Genomic DNA, 14,900 nt, shown 5'->3' on the forward strand with positions numbered 1-14,900 from the left:
GGCGCTGTTGAAAAATGAAGTCGTCCTCCGCGTCGTGGTTCCTTCCCGCCGCGCCGTCGGTGTGTAAGATGGCGGCTCCAATGGCGGACGCCTGATGGTGCGCTTGGAGACCCGCACCCACGTGGCGGTCGCCGTTCCCGCCAAAAGTCGCCGCCGATGAAATGGCGGGAATCGCCAAGTCATTTTGGCGGGAATCTGCAGGGCGACCCTGTAGAATGTCCGCTGCCGTCTCCGCTCCTGCCGACGAGCTGATCTCCGCCAGGATGGATGCGGCGGCGAGCAGCAGCTCCGCCAGACGAGAGTGCGCCTCCCGGAGCACGGCCTCGGTCCCCCGCCGCTCCTCCGGCGCCGCCGGCGGATCCTGCAGCGTGGGCCATTCTTCGTCCTCACCCCCCGACGGCAGCTGGCCCGGGTCGTCAAGGTTGTCCTCGCGGTCACTCCCGTGGGTCCGAACGGTCTTCCTCGTATCCATGCTTGGAAGACAGTTTCACTTCTGACGCCAGTTGAAGTATTGGAAATGACGGCAGGAAACTCCTTGACGGGTAACACACTTCTTTTATTAAATCTTCGCTTATCTCGATACAACGTGTAGTCTCTATTCTTCCGCGTACGGTCACCAGACACCGGTACAACTCGTAACCTCTTCTCCTCTTATAACACACCGTACTGAACTCGTGTAGACTCCAAGCCTCTAGCTACACACGCCTCACTCGTCTCGTGTAGACTCGCCTCGTGTAGACCCTATGCCTCTGGCTAAACACACATCACTCGTCTCGTGTAGACTCTTCTCGTGTAGACCCTATGCCTCTGGCTACACACACATCACTCGTCTCGTGTAGACTCTTCTCGTGTAGACTCTATGCCTCTGGCTACCCACACATCACTCGTCTCGGGTAGACTCTTCTTGTGTAGACTCGTCTCATGTAGACCCTACGCCTCTGGCTACACCCATATCACTCGTCTCGTGTAGACTCTAGGCCCCGGCTACACACTCGGCATGCTGACACTGCATGCTCACACTACCCCCGCCTCTGGGTTACACAGAGTCCCGGTCCTCGCAGGACAGCGGGACTAGGTACCGCAGGGCCCTGGCTCTTCTTCCCGTCTTCAGTCTTCGCTGGTTACACTCTCCCCGTGCGCCTGTGCGCATCCCCTTATATAGACGTTCCTCCCGGGAGACGGAGCGGATGCGGACCTCGATGCGAGCATCGCTTGTTAGTGAACCAATCACAACGCGTTATCTGTACGATCCTTTTTCCCCAACGCGTGTTTCCACTCACCAACCAATCACGCTGTGCTGCCACTCGATCACTCCCACACCAGCACGTCACCGGCACCCAGCCAATCAACACCACACAACCCACGATCCCGCGCTGACCCCTGATCCCTCACCGTCAGCGCGCGTCACCACCCACACATCCAATCACAACGCGCTGGCACCTGATCGCTACCCCAGCGCGTATCACCACTACACAGATACAATGGGAAGCTGATCGATGCCCAGGTGCGGTCAAGGGATGGCTCCCTATTGGTCAACCACGTTATGTATGCCGATGACCTGGTAATTGCGGGTCACTCAGAGGAGGAGTTGGAGGCACTGCTGCTGAATCTGGAGTGTGCCACTAAGGGGTGGGGCCTTACCATCAGCATCACCAAAACGAAGCACCTGCCTCGGTATTTTGTACCGTCGGGCACTCCACCCCCACAACTCCCAATCGGTGATGGGGCAGTTGTGGAGAGAGTGCAAAGTTTCCCATACCTGGGTAGTGTGCTCATGACCGGCTCCGGTTTAACATCAGATGTCTCACTCCAAATCATTTGAGCGGCATTATATTTTCATCATGTTGCGTAACACTGTGTGGAAGCTACCTGGTCTATCACTTCGCACGAAGCTTCAGGTCTTGTCGGCCACGGTCATTCCCTCCCTCTCTTCGCTTGTGAAACGTGAACACCCCTAATGGAAGATCTTTTCCGGTTAGAAACATTTAGGCTGGCCTGCCTACGATCCATCCTGGGTTTAACCAGGCCGGTTATACGGGACACCAGGAAAGACATTGAGCAGCCCTCCGTCCCTTCCTATGACGCTGGGTGGCACAAACCCGCGTCCAGGGCCCCGCCGAGCGAGGCGAATCGTGCCAGGCAATGCTGTGGCAGCCTTCACGCCATGGGGGTCGTTGGGCTTCTTAGGAAACCTGCAAGAAGCTACAGAAGAACACGCACAACTTGGTCATCTGGTCGGTAGATGAGTGGCTGTTTAAGGGTCTCCTCCGTGCAGGCCACGGTGGCTAGGAGTTGTTAACTACCTCACCTGGAATGCAGGTGGTCGTGGGTTTAAACCCGACCACGACGCCTGTTGTATATGTGTACTTTGCGTGTCTCACTCCCCGTGGTCGCGTGGGTTTTATCTCCGGGCCCGGTTTCCCTCCACATTTATAAGCAAGCATTTGGAGTACATATTTGGCTGCTAAATGTCCACGTGAAAAGCTAATTCAATAAGCTATAATTTGTGGCCAGGTCTCTTCTGAAAAAAAGCTTTAGAGTATAGCTCAGTGGGTCTTACTTGGTAAAATAAAAAAAAAGTTGTTTTGTTTAGTTCCATGTCAATAGCACTGTGTGGCCTTAAAAGTGAAGGACAATTGGCGACATTTAGGGCAATGGTCCTTGGTCATAACCCATAGAGAGAGGCCAGAGAGACAGAGTGGATAAGCGTTGAAGACTGCACTTGTTTTCACCCATGGAGCCTGGTGAGAATTACATTCAACATTGGGATGTGGATAGTTACACTGATAGTGGCTATGTATTAAATGTGTCATTTAATACATTAATTTGAATTAAACGTTACATTTACATTGACTTTGGCTTTGCTTCAACCCTTTAGGGATTCAGCCTGCCCGTGTATGATGTTGCAAGGCATTGTTATCCATTATAGCCCAGGGTTCTTGAGGTACTCAGGACACAGGCCATCATATTCCATTGCTTTGTTGGAATGTGTGGCCCTTGAGGGCTGCTGCCACTTATCTCGTTCGATCTGTTGCTCGTGATAGTTGTCTCAAGGTGATGATGTCCCAGTCCCTGACGTCCACACTTATATAAACTCCTTAGCCCCGGCATTTCTCCCACTTTAGTCAACAAAATTCGTGATTTAACTTACTTTTATTTTATTTTTCCTATTTTTATTTTTTACCTACGGGACTTTACCCAAAGAATCAAAGAGTATGGATCCTTGCAGTCACGAAAACTTCAAATATAAAATGATGATGACCTGTGTATCGCTTTTTGTTGAGATCATCCATTGGTGTTTTGAACAGGACAACATATGGGGAAGCCACAGCATCTTCTGTGATCGTTGGCGATATGCGCTCTGTGCATTTTAAGACACTTTGTTTCCGGAGGGGCTGCCAAATTCTTTGGCCAGAATAAATGAAGTCCACATCTGCAGTGACGTTTTCCCAACGTTTTATTCGTCTAGAGTTAAGGGGACTCCAATAGTGCGGTGCCCTTATCTTGGTCATCAGGTCTGATTTAACTCTTTCAGAAGTTGTCCTGCTTGTGGTTGCCAATATGGTGCATTTGAATTAACTTTTTTTCGACTATATGGTGACATTAGTTGGTTTAAGGTGATGTAAAAACGTGTAGCAAGGTGGAGGTGCCACTGCGAGAAGGGGCTGAAGTCTCCCAACTGCTCAGCCAGCTTAGCTTATCAAATATGACGAGATCAGGGGAATTACAGGTGAACTTAGAGCAGCTTCAGTAAAAACGCCCTTACTTAAATATCGAGTTTTGTCATATTGGCACATGGTGTGGAAATCCCCTGACTGCAACGAAACACAATAAATGCACCATGTACACCCCACGCATAGGGCTAGTGCTGTGTTTATTTACTACACAATATTTATTACAGTATTACATGAAAATGTACAATCCTTTTCTAATAAACGAGTTGACATTTTTCCCCTTGGAACCGTAACACATTTTATAACACTGACTGTACGTTCGATTCCCGCTCACGGCCAACACCAGTGACGATTATATAAACCGATCATGGACCTCCAGAGTAAAAGTAAAGATTATAATGCTGACAAGCGCTGTGGCGACTTCACCGCCACTTAGTGGCGAACGCCAGCTGTTGTTGTTGGGGCTATCGTGTGGGCAGCAGGGGGCAGAGAAGCAAAAAGCAGTGATCAACACATCTCGTAGTCAACACATCACGTGGGAGTCAACACATCACGTGGTAGTCAACACAAACTCCATCTCGGGTTCCCATCCTGTGGTCCGGAGACCCCTGGTGGCTCGCGAGGCTACTGCAGAGGGATCCGCGGAAAATAATAAATATATCCTACACCAAGGAAATTAACTCCAGGGTGTTTCAAAACATTGACCCAATTTGAGATCGACATATCTCTGCAACCACGAACCGCCCATGAATGAAACTCTTCATTCATAGAAGGGCAGGGCATAGCGTTTTTAATGATCACCGCTAGACGCCTCACCCAGCGCACAAACAGCCCCTAGCCTCAGTCATTCACAAGATGATAACCCCGCAACACAAAGCGTTCTGCAGTTCAGCAAGACTGAATCCGTAATTGCGTTTCAACGGCGTTTTGGCATTGATCCGCCAATGTCAAAGAGCATGGTGGCACAAAAGACCGTGTTTTTGTGCCACCATTAGCGACTAATCTGGATCACCTCAAAAACAGAATCACGGCAGCGGTGACTTCAGTGGAAGAAGACACTTTGAGAGGCGTTTGGGACGAATTCAACAATCGTCTCGATGGTGTCCGCACAGCAGGTGGAGGGCACATAGAGCATTTATAAAATGGTTAGTAAAACTTGATAACTCATTAAAGCGTTTGTAACGTTTTGTGTAATTGTAACATGTTGCCATCGTGAAATATACTGCCTTGAAATTGGGTCCATCTTTTTCAAACACCCTGTATGTCGAACAACTCGGTGCCCTAGGCATGAGCTACGAGCTACGGGGCTCTATTTCACAGATGTCCAGTAGCGGGCGGATCAGAAAGTTGCACAAAAACACGGCATGAGTGCAAAAAAAATAGAAAGGTGAGTCAAGAAAAATAAACTCCTAACTCTTTTCTTTAGAACTGCTTTTTGTGTTTAGTTTGTTGTCCCCCCTCCTCCGCACCTCCCATCCGCACAGTTGACTATGTACGGTGCGAAAAGAAGTTGAACATACATACACTACATTATACACTACACTACATTATACACTACACTACATTATACACTACACTACACACATCCGATCAGCGCGGTTGGCTATGTACGGTGCAAAATAATTAAAATATACCTACATTATACACTACACACCTCCGATTAGCATGGGTGGCTATGTACGGTACGAAAGAAGTTGCATTTGGTGGTCGGCAAATTGTTTGGAGGTTGAAAATAGGTCCGCACACTCTAAAAGGTTGGGGATCGCTCATCTCGCAGTATTTCTTACCGGTGAAATCGATGAAACATTTGTTTTATTGTAATCATTATTACAACCATTTTATTCAAGAAATTAAAAAAATAAGAAACCCAAGTGGACGTATTTTTGCTGCCATTGTGACTCTGCCCTCCCCTGCAACCTCTCTAGAGGACCGCAGAGCTGGGGGCAAGCTGCCGGGATTTGTCGGCTGCTTCTGCTGCCTTCCCAAGTCGTTCTCTCTCTCTGTACGAGAGCGAGCGAGTACTCTGCGAGTTACTGCGTTACAATTATGACGAATGGATTACATTCATTGACCGACAAAGCCTTGGCCCTTCCACAGCCTGCATTGTGCAGTAATGCAAAATGTCCAGTTGGTGGCGCAACACTCATTGCGATTCGCTTGTGGTCAGGTTTTTTTTTACGCCGTGTCAAAGGTCATACATAGATAATGAACATTACATCCAATGAGCTCCTGTTTTCTTCTGGTCAAATTAAGCAATTATGAGTCTCTGCCGTGTCTAACTTACTGATAGCAAATCCCTAACATCCGTCAAAAATATTGCGTTAAATTAAATAAAAATTCAAATGTGACGTTTCAGGTAATGGCCCTTTGTCGTGGCACCTCGACAGGCCAGGGAGATGGAGTGAATAATATTTGCAAGCTGCATTCTATACCGTGGAGCCCTCATATAATGCAATTTCAAGAATGTTTCCAGATGAACAGTTTTGCATTGACATATTGGACAGTTGTTGAATAGCTAGATATTGCTACTCACTGATTGATGAAAAAAATGCGTGTTTGTATTTTCATACTGTATACATATATTTGTGGCATCTTTGTCACGGAGTACTGTTTCACAGCCAAGTCTTAAACATAAAACGTCATAATATATTATAATTATTTTGGTACATCGATTAGTTTCACAATGAGGGTGCCAAGTGGGCAGTGGTGGCTATACACGAGGCCTCTAGTCCAGCACTGTGGAGGCAGCGAGGGTTGGGTGGGTGGATCACACACACATTGTGTAACTCCCTTCCCTTGGGTGTCGAGGAGGAGTCATACCTTGGGCTCACGGGAAGAATGCGGTAAAGCAATGTTGCTCCAGATGTTCCGTCTGTATGGGATAGAGTGTCTCCCCTCGCCACAACGTGCAGGTTTTCTCCGGGTGCTCCGATTTCCTCCCACGTGTAAACACTCCTCAATTGACTGATAACACCTTCATACATAGGAGGACCGCAGAGCTCAGGCAATAGTTGGTGCCGGCTCATCGCGTGGGCTGTGGCTCCTACCCGTGCCTCTGGAGGTCGTTCTCTCTCTCTAGACGGGAGAATATTGTGCTGTGTTGTGACAAGTTGACATCTTTGCCGCAGAAAAAAAAACCCACAGCACGCGGCAACAAAGTGCCGAGATGGCCTCGGGAGAAACACGGGCAGACGCGCGTGTGGAAAATTCAGGTGTTTATTGCAAGTTTCACAAATACAGCTTTCATTGATCAACCTGTGCAGAGGGTGGAAGGGCACGACAACTCCTGTACCTGTCTTACAGCGTACGTCACGACAGCACACCGATCAGCAACACCGATGAGACGAGGCAACCACTGCCACCGCGCGTTGGCCAGTCCGTTGTTTCCAGCGAGGTAAAAGTGGTGGGGGGGGGTCTTGGCCCAAGTCCAACAACATTATTCATGTGTTGGCAGAAACAACAACAAATCAGTTTCCCACAAATATTTGGCAGAAAAAATCGTTGTCATCAGACTTTTTCCCCCGAAAATATATGCAGAAAGTTGATTCGCTCAACGCATGAATCGGGTCTCAAATCGAAAGCATCTCAGTGATTGTGCCAAGATCCACAGTTAGGATCCACCAGTGACGAATAAGCCTTACAAACCTAATATTAAGGTCGGCTGTAATGCATCAGTCTATGCCCGTTGGTCACAAATTGTGCAGTAAGCATAACACAAATCTAATTTGTGAGAAATAGTTGGAAAACAATCAACTGATTGGATCATCGTCAATTAAAAAAAGTGGCAAGAAATGTGTCCGATTCCCAATTGGATGAGCGCAATGCAATCCCAATGCCACTGGGTTTGCTTGGAAGCGTGGCCTCCGTTCTTATGCAACAAAGTCAGTTCATGCCATCAGCCATTGCCAACAATTCCACACTGTCAGAAGTATAATGAGTGGTATGGTTTAGATAGCAAATAGTGATTTAATTCAAACTATTATTTTCCTACATGGTTGCTCTGAAGTGTAATTCACTTGGCCCCTCTTGTTCTGTGGCTTTAATGCACCTGCTCGAACTATTTTGTCACTTTATCTTGAACATTAAAATGTTTTAACAGAGTGGTAAAAGGTTCTGGGAGAGAGCTTTCCCACCTGATGACGGACGCTTGTGTTGCGCCCAAAACGTTGTGACTTATTTTAATTTTATTTTCTACCTACGTGACTTTACCGAAATAACCAAAGAGTATGGATTCCTGCAGTCACGAAAGCTTCAAATCTAGATTAAAAGTTATCAGGTTTGGGTTATGTCAATTCTGCTTTACTGTCTCTATACTTTTATTCAGATTTAGCAGTTTGTCAGATCTCACACTAAATGACTTACAACACCTGTAAAAATCATAATATTTTATCTGCCGCTCTCAATGATGCTACTATATTATCTGAACATTCACATTTTATAGCATCACGTCTTCTATATTCGGCCTTGTTTTGATCACCATGAATGAATTACCTTCTAAATTTGAGCAGGAATTGAATGATGTGTTGGCCCTGCCTTAACAGGACCTGACAAAAGACCAGGTTACTTGGCAATATTGCCTTGGCTTTATTCCCCACATCTATTCAATTGAATATTAAGGCTGATTCATGTGCTGGTGGAAAATTTGCCTACTGATTATTAGTGACAAAAATAACCCAAATCAGTAAAAGATGGCGGCTATGTTGTTAAACCCCAAGCAAATATTGATGTCAACGCTCTCTTGGACCAAAATTGTGTTTGGTCCCTTCGTCTTGGAGCCTTGTTTTTTTTCTTATCACAACCATCATCGTCGTCCTCTTTTTGTAAAAGAGGCCAGGTCCCCTACCAACATTACTCGATTGACTAAGCATTGCACTGGGCCTGATTTAAAAAAAAACTGTGGTCTCAAGGAACTGTGGTGGCCTTAGCCTGTGGCCTTACTCGTCCGGAAACAAGTGATCTTGACGACGCTGGTGGTCCAACAAGCGGCCAGCTTTTCACAGAACACACACCACTTGTGCACAGAAACCAGCTGTTGTCACTCAGTACGTCACTACCGAAGATCAAAATGCGTACAGAAAGGAAGCCACATTGAGGCGAGGCCCCGAATCAACCAAATACGGCTCCAACCACACAGCTGCACGTACAGCAGTTTGCCCCTTGCAAACGAACCAACGTCACGTGTCCCAGTTGAAAAGTCTACAAACAGATCGCGAAATCGCTGGGCGGATGCAGGCCCCCCTAAGTCCTTGGGAAATCCACCAGAGTGGATGTGGCACACCTGCCCACGGGCACCAGCTTGATGGCAAAGCTGTGCAAGTGGCTCAAACAGTTGCGTGCAAGGTCTGAGAGTAGACACTGGTCACTCGCAAAAGGTAGGGTTCGGTCAACCGCAGCTGTCAAGAAACGGAATGCACCGGGTCAACATTTTATACCAGTAAAAAACAACCCTCTTTTGCCAGGATGTATCTTTGTTTGTCGGGGAAAAAAAACCCGATGACACAGCTCAAAGACGTTCCTGCAAGTGCCCCACAAGGACCTTCGTCCATTTCACCACTGAACGTCTTAAAGTTGCGTGGCCCAGCAGGGCACCATACAGGCTGATCTGTTTACAAACACCCCGCTGATTTCTAATGACCTTCTTAATTACTTCTCAGAAGGTGACCTAAATACACAACTGATGTCAAATCAATGTTGGACAACGTGTATCGGCAGTGAGAGATTAAATATTTGATTAGTGTATTACGATTGTCGACATACGTTGAGAGGGTTGGAAGCAAAATGTTTTATCAACATTAACATCTCCCCATTACTAGATGTTTCGGTGGTATACCGGTCAGCGTATTGGACTTTCAACCTAGAGATCGACGGTTTGATCTCCTGGCGCGGCAGTTAAAACCATGGGTGCACCAGTTAGTCAAATGGCAGGTCACGAGTGGTGGGGAAAAGTGTGGGCATTTCCACCTCTTAGACATCCGATTATTAAAAATTAAACCAAAAAAGCTTGGAGGGGGCTCTCCAGTGGAGGTTCTTCTACCAGCAGTGATGTGAGCAAGTAATTTGCAGGGCTGACACCGTGAACTCGCATTTGTGGGGTATCTATAAATGTCTGGCGCTGTATGCATCTTTCACAATGTGATGGGCGCCAGGAGCAACAACACAGGCTCTCTCAACGCTATCTGGGCAGGCGTGCATGGTTAAAGGAAGATTACATCCAACAAACAATTGAGAGCAGTTGGATAATGTCATCAAAGCCATATGAATCCACAGCATATGCGGAAGAGGATTTTTTTTTATCCCAAACACACTGTTAAAACAAGCCTGTCACATCACCTCTCAAGCTCCAGCTCCCAGCTAGACTGTGCTGCATGATGGTTTTCAAATCCCACCGCTCTGTGCGTTGAGCTCTCACAAGACTTAAGATGGGGAGCGGCTCCCACCGTGCACCGTGCACCGTGCACCACGGGGGAGTCGCGCCACGGGGCTCCTACCTCGTGAATGGAGGCGGGGGAATTCCAACGTGGCCGTGACTCGGGTTGCCACCTCCGAGGTACAGAAACCCCCAGGACGTATCATGGGAAGAAGAGAAACATCTCATTACCGGAAAACGGGGGGGAACTACAAAGTGAATCCTTTGTCTTGAGTGGTGAGTTTTTGTTTTTATACACAATTGATAAGAACCAGGACTTTTTGCGTCCCGGGAACACTTACAAGATTTCCCAGGACAGCAGCCCCCTCGATTAGAGTGGACGATCGTGGGGAAAACCAGGACAGGTGGCAACCCCAGCCGTGACATCACTGGAGTGTGCTATGACAGTGCTGCCAAATATTCCGTGGCTCTCTGCCTTTCGAATTGCCCTACGAAGCTTCGTTCTCGAGGGTCACCCCTGGGCACACAGCACAGGCAACTACAATACCGACAATACAACATCTGTTGTTTTTATGGATTGAGTCCTCCTTTAAATGGGAATGGGTGGAGCCGTTAGCGGAGGGTTGGCCTGGCACGAACAATTCCATCATTCACAATTAACACTGTTTTACACGTCACAATCACAGTTCGTTAAAATTTCAAACCAATGTCCCATTTGCAAATTACACGATTTTCTTTCGTAGACTTACAACGGCAGCATCCCGTCCCTCGCTACAGTTATATATATGGTTCAGCGCAATACGGCAGCGTGGAATAAACAAAACAACTAAATTTTTCATGGTAACACGCTTTACACTCGGCCATGCGACACGTCGGAAGCAGCTGGGGGACACAGCGTCCATCGGCGAAGGAGCGTGCAACCACCATTCCAAGTGTGGAGAAATCGAGCAAAGCGATGCGCAGCAAGGGCTCGGAAAGTAGAGGGCGGCCAGGTCGTCGCCGCTGGGCACGAACGCGACGGCTCTGAACCTCGAGCGTCTCGGTTAAGCTACAATCATTTGGCACTATTTTCTACGCGCAAAGCTGGTGAACGTGACGATGAGAAGGATTAATAGGAGTAAGTCGGCATCAAGGCGCCCGTCTGTGTTGCGGGTGGACAAATCGATGCTTACTCCCAGGTGGATGCCTCGGGGGGAGGACCGTTTTCTCCATGGCGAAATTCCACCCCACTTAACTGGGCTGGCTAATGCCGCCGCCGCGTTTCCACTGCTTTCAGAAGTGAGCCAGCCCCACTCCATTGTAAACTGGGCACCACCTGGGCTCGGTCAAATTCCTACTCCAGCAACCTTGCCGGGCCCACCACCTGGCCCTGGTCGTCAGGCCGGCCTGATCGCTGTAAAACAGGGGAGCCACACGCTCCGAGCCCGGCAACCAGCGGACACTGTCGTACAACCCACGGGCAGAGTCAACGCAAAGACGCGACGTTAGCGGTGTCCTTCGCCACGGTTTCGTTTCAGGGCCATGGTTTCTTTTCTTTTTTACAGAACACTGCAATAAATTACAAATAGACGAGAAATTGGAAGTAACCTAGAACGTGACCCAAGCTTGCGGCAATTTTTTTACTGAACTTGTCTTCAATAACAACGGACAGCGGCGGACACAGGTGGGAGAGAAATCGAGCCCGGCAGAGGACCCGTGGCTCATCAAGTCTCGCGGTGGTCCAGGAATGCCCCTTGGGTGGGCGAGCTCACTTGCCAGTGATCGTGGAAACGTGGCCATTCGCGTTACGGTCTCAGCTCAGGCTAACCTCAAACTTACCAAGATTCAATGCGCACACGGCCGCCTGCATTAGGGCCAACCAAGATTCACTTACTTTCCTCATTTACGTGAAATTAAATATGCTGTGTGGTTAAACATTGACAGATTCCTCGCTGTCGGCATTCGTCCGCGTGTTGTTGTTCCCCACCCTGTGAGGCATGGCAAGTGACCCAGGTAAGGCGCAACTTTCCACGCAGGAATTTAGGTCAACTCGGAGGTTGCTGATCAGCAAGTACAGATAAAAAACATCTTGAGCTGGCTCGGTGGGTTTTTAGGGATATGCTGCACGGCTCTCCGATGCGTTTTCGGGTGGTGCCGCCCGCTGTTCGGCACGATGTCCGACGTTTCGCTCTACACCTTGGGAGCTTCTTTAGGAACTGAAGGTGGAAGCCACTTCAGAGCTATCTCTCAAAGAAACCTTTGGAAAATGAATACTGCTCACCCACTGAAGCTGCCTAAATGGTTATACATACAATATTTAGCACAAACGTGCATGAGAAAGTGTGCCTAATACTACGTTCTCTGAAAATGCAACACACTTCACTGAAGCCCCTTCCCAGTGGTTGGACCAGTGAGAGATGAGAGGGGTATTTTACTCGGAGGCAGTTGAATCGAGACTCTGGGCTGAAGCCTACTAATCTGGTTCTATTCGAAATGTCCTCACATTCCTTGAAACTAATAATTGTTTATTTTACCAGTTAAGCGATGTGGCCACAAATGATAGCTCAACGAAGTGGCTTATCGTGTGGAAATGTATAGCAGCCAAATGCTCTGAACGGATTATTTCTAAACGTAGAGGGAAAATCCGGGGGACCGGGAGAATAATCCACATGGCCACGGGAACAACATGCAAACTCCAAATATACAGCAGCAGGCGTCAGGGTCAGGATCGAACCCACGACCTCCTGCATACCAGGCGAGGGCACCCTATCATGCACTGACCCTCACCATCATTAACGCGGCCGTGTTAATAATGGTGACCATAACGATAGCAAAATGGGTTATCTCCCTGGAAGTATGAATGCCGCTTCTTAAAGCACACATTTTGATACGCTAATGGCCGTCATCCTCACGAGTGCTTGGGCTGTGAATCGGCTCACCCGAGGCTCCCACTTACATCTCCATCTGTTCCATTGACACAATGTCCACTCTCATACATTTAAATTCTGAAGTCCAAGGACTCGTATACGAGAAATTGTCCACCTTTGGAGGAGCACAGTCTCAATATAGAACTGCTCTATTATTAACCCTGGACCTCCGTTACCATGAAACAGTGTCGTATTTATCCAGTTGCCAATTCAGCACTTGCACGACAAATTCATGAATGCGTCATTTTTCTGCAAAGGAAAAAATTCCCGAGCCTTGTGTTGACCGCCCTAAATCTCGCCCGACGTATCCTGTCAGCATTCTTCAGGCCGCTCAATGATGTATCCAGCCTGCAGTCTGATGGCCCTGATGGGTTGTGTGACCCTAACCAGACGGTGCTCACTGGTCCCGAGCTCAATGCGGTGAATACCGAGGGAGTCTTGAAGCCGTAACCTGCGCTCTTTCTTGCAAGAGACTTGTCTAACATGGGCTATCACCTGGTAATGAATAATGTAACAGCTACTCTATTTGTGTTTATGTTTCCATCTATCTCTACCAACTGCAATGTAACAATTACAAAATTGTTGACTCGAATCACATTGAAAATGTGAATGGGTGCATTCAGGGGTGTGAAATTCAGTGTCTAAACAGCCTTGGCAGGTAGCATCTCAGATGCGTTTCCTGGCTGTAGCGCATATTGTTCGGCACGTACGCCTTACATTTCCCTCGACATGCCGGGAACTTGGATCTTTAGACACTGAACATCATTCGCGTCACGCGAACTCTGGTCATTCTCACAGCAGCGGCCTTTGGCTCGCCATCGAACAAAGACGCTCACCGTATTGCACGCTTTCAAGTGCGCTTTTGCGGCCATCTGAAACGCTCTGCCTTTCAATTCAGGTTGCCACTGGGAGATATGCACTTTTAAATCTAGATTAAAAACTCATTTCTTGAGGACCGATTGTTGCGTTTAGTTTGTTGTCCTTCCACGCACCTGCGATGAGCACGGTTGGCTACGTACGGTGCAAAACAATTTCCACAAACGTACGGTACACACACTGGAGAGCTATGCACAGCACAACCGAGGAAAAGCTACTCTTGGTTCGGGGTGTTGGACCGTATCCTGAAACCATCACTGCAGGCAGCAATAGTTTCTGTGCCAGGTCGGCCGAGAGACCCTGTTGTAGGATACGGTCCTCGCCGATCTCACATTGCCCGCGCATCCACGACGACTCAAAGTCGGTCCCTGCCGACGGGTGACAAAAGGCTTCTTGGGCACGGACTCGGCCACGCACAATCGAATGGTCGCGGCACAGCGGTGTCATTCAAGATGCAGCCCGAAAGAAGCAGGTGAGAGCTAATTTATTACAATATCAAAACAATATCCATCCATGCAATGAGGCGGCTGATAGCTCTGCTCGAGATAGTAATTTGTATTCACGTGCCAATTAAATGTTCGTGACTCCTGAGTGGGGGGACTGTGTGCCGCCACTATGGTTTTAAAATTCCCATCCATATCACAATGGTTGCCACCTCTGAGGTTAGAAAACACGAGGAGACAGCATGGGGAAATCTCTCACAATACCGGGAAGAAGTGAGAACTACAGGTCAACGCATTGCCTCGAGTGGCGCATTTCTACGCAGCTGACAAAAAAACGGAACTCTTTTAATGTCCTCGAAAGATTTATAGATTTCCCTCCTGGAGAGCTACCTCAACAAGAGGCCGATCCTGGGAAAACCAGGAACAGGTGGCAACAGCTACCACACACTGAGGCTTCACAAAGTCAAACGTTGAGCAACTCCCACAATGCACCCGCCACATGCCTCGGTGAGGTCGGGGGCCACGGGGTTATCGGCACGTGCTTCAAAGTGACAAAGGCGCCATCACAGCTGTGACGTCATTATCGAGCACTTCGAAAATGTGCCCGAAAATCACGTGGGGGGGGGGGGTTATG

The sequence above is a fragment of the Lampetra fluviatilis genome, chromosome 11 (genome assembly GCF_964198595.1).
Source record: "Lampetra fluviatilis chromosome 11, kcLamFluv1.1, whole genome shotgun sequence".
NCBI classification, from domain to species: domain Eukaryota; kingdom Metazoa; phylum Chordata; class Hyperoartia; order Petromyzontiformes; family Petromyzontidae; genus Lampetra; species Lampetra fluviatilis.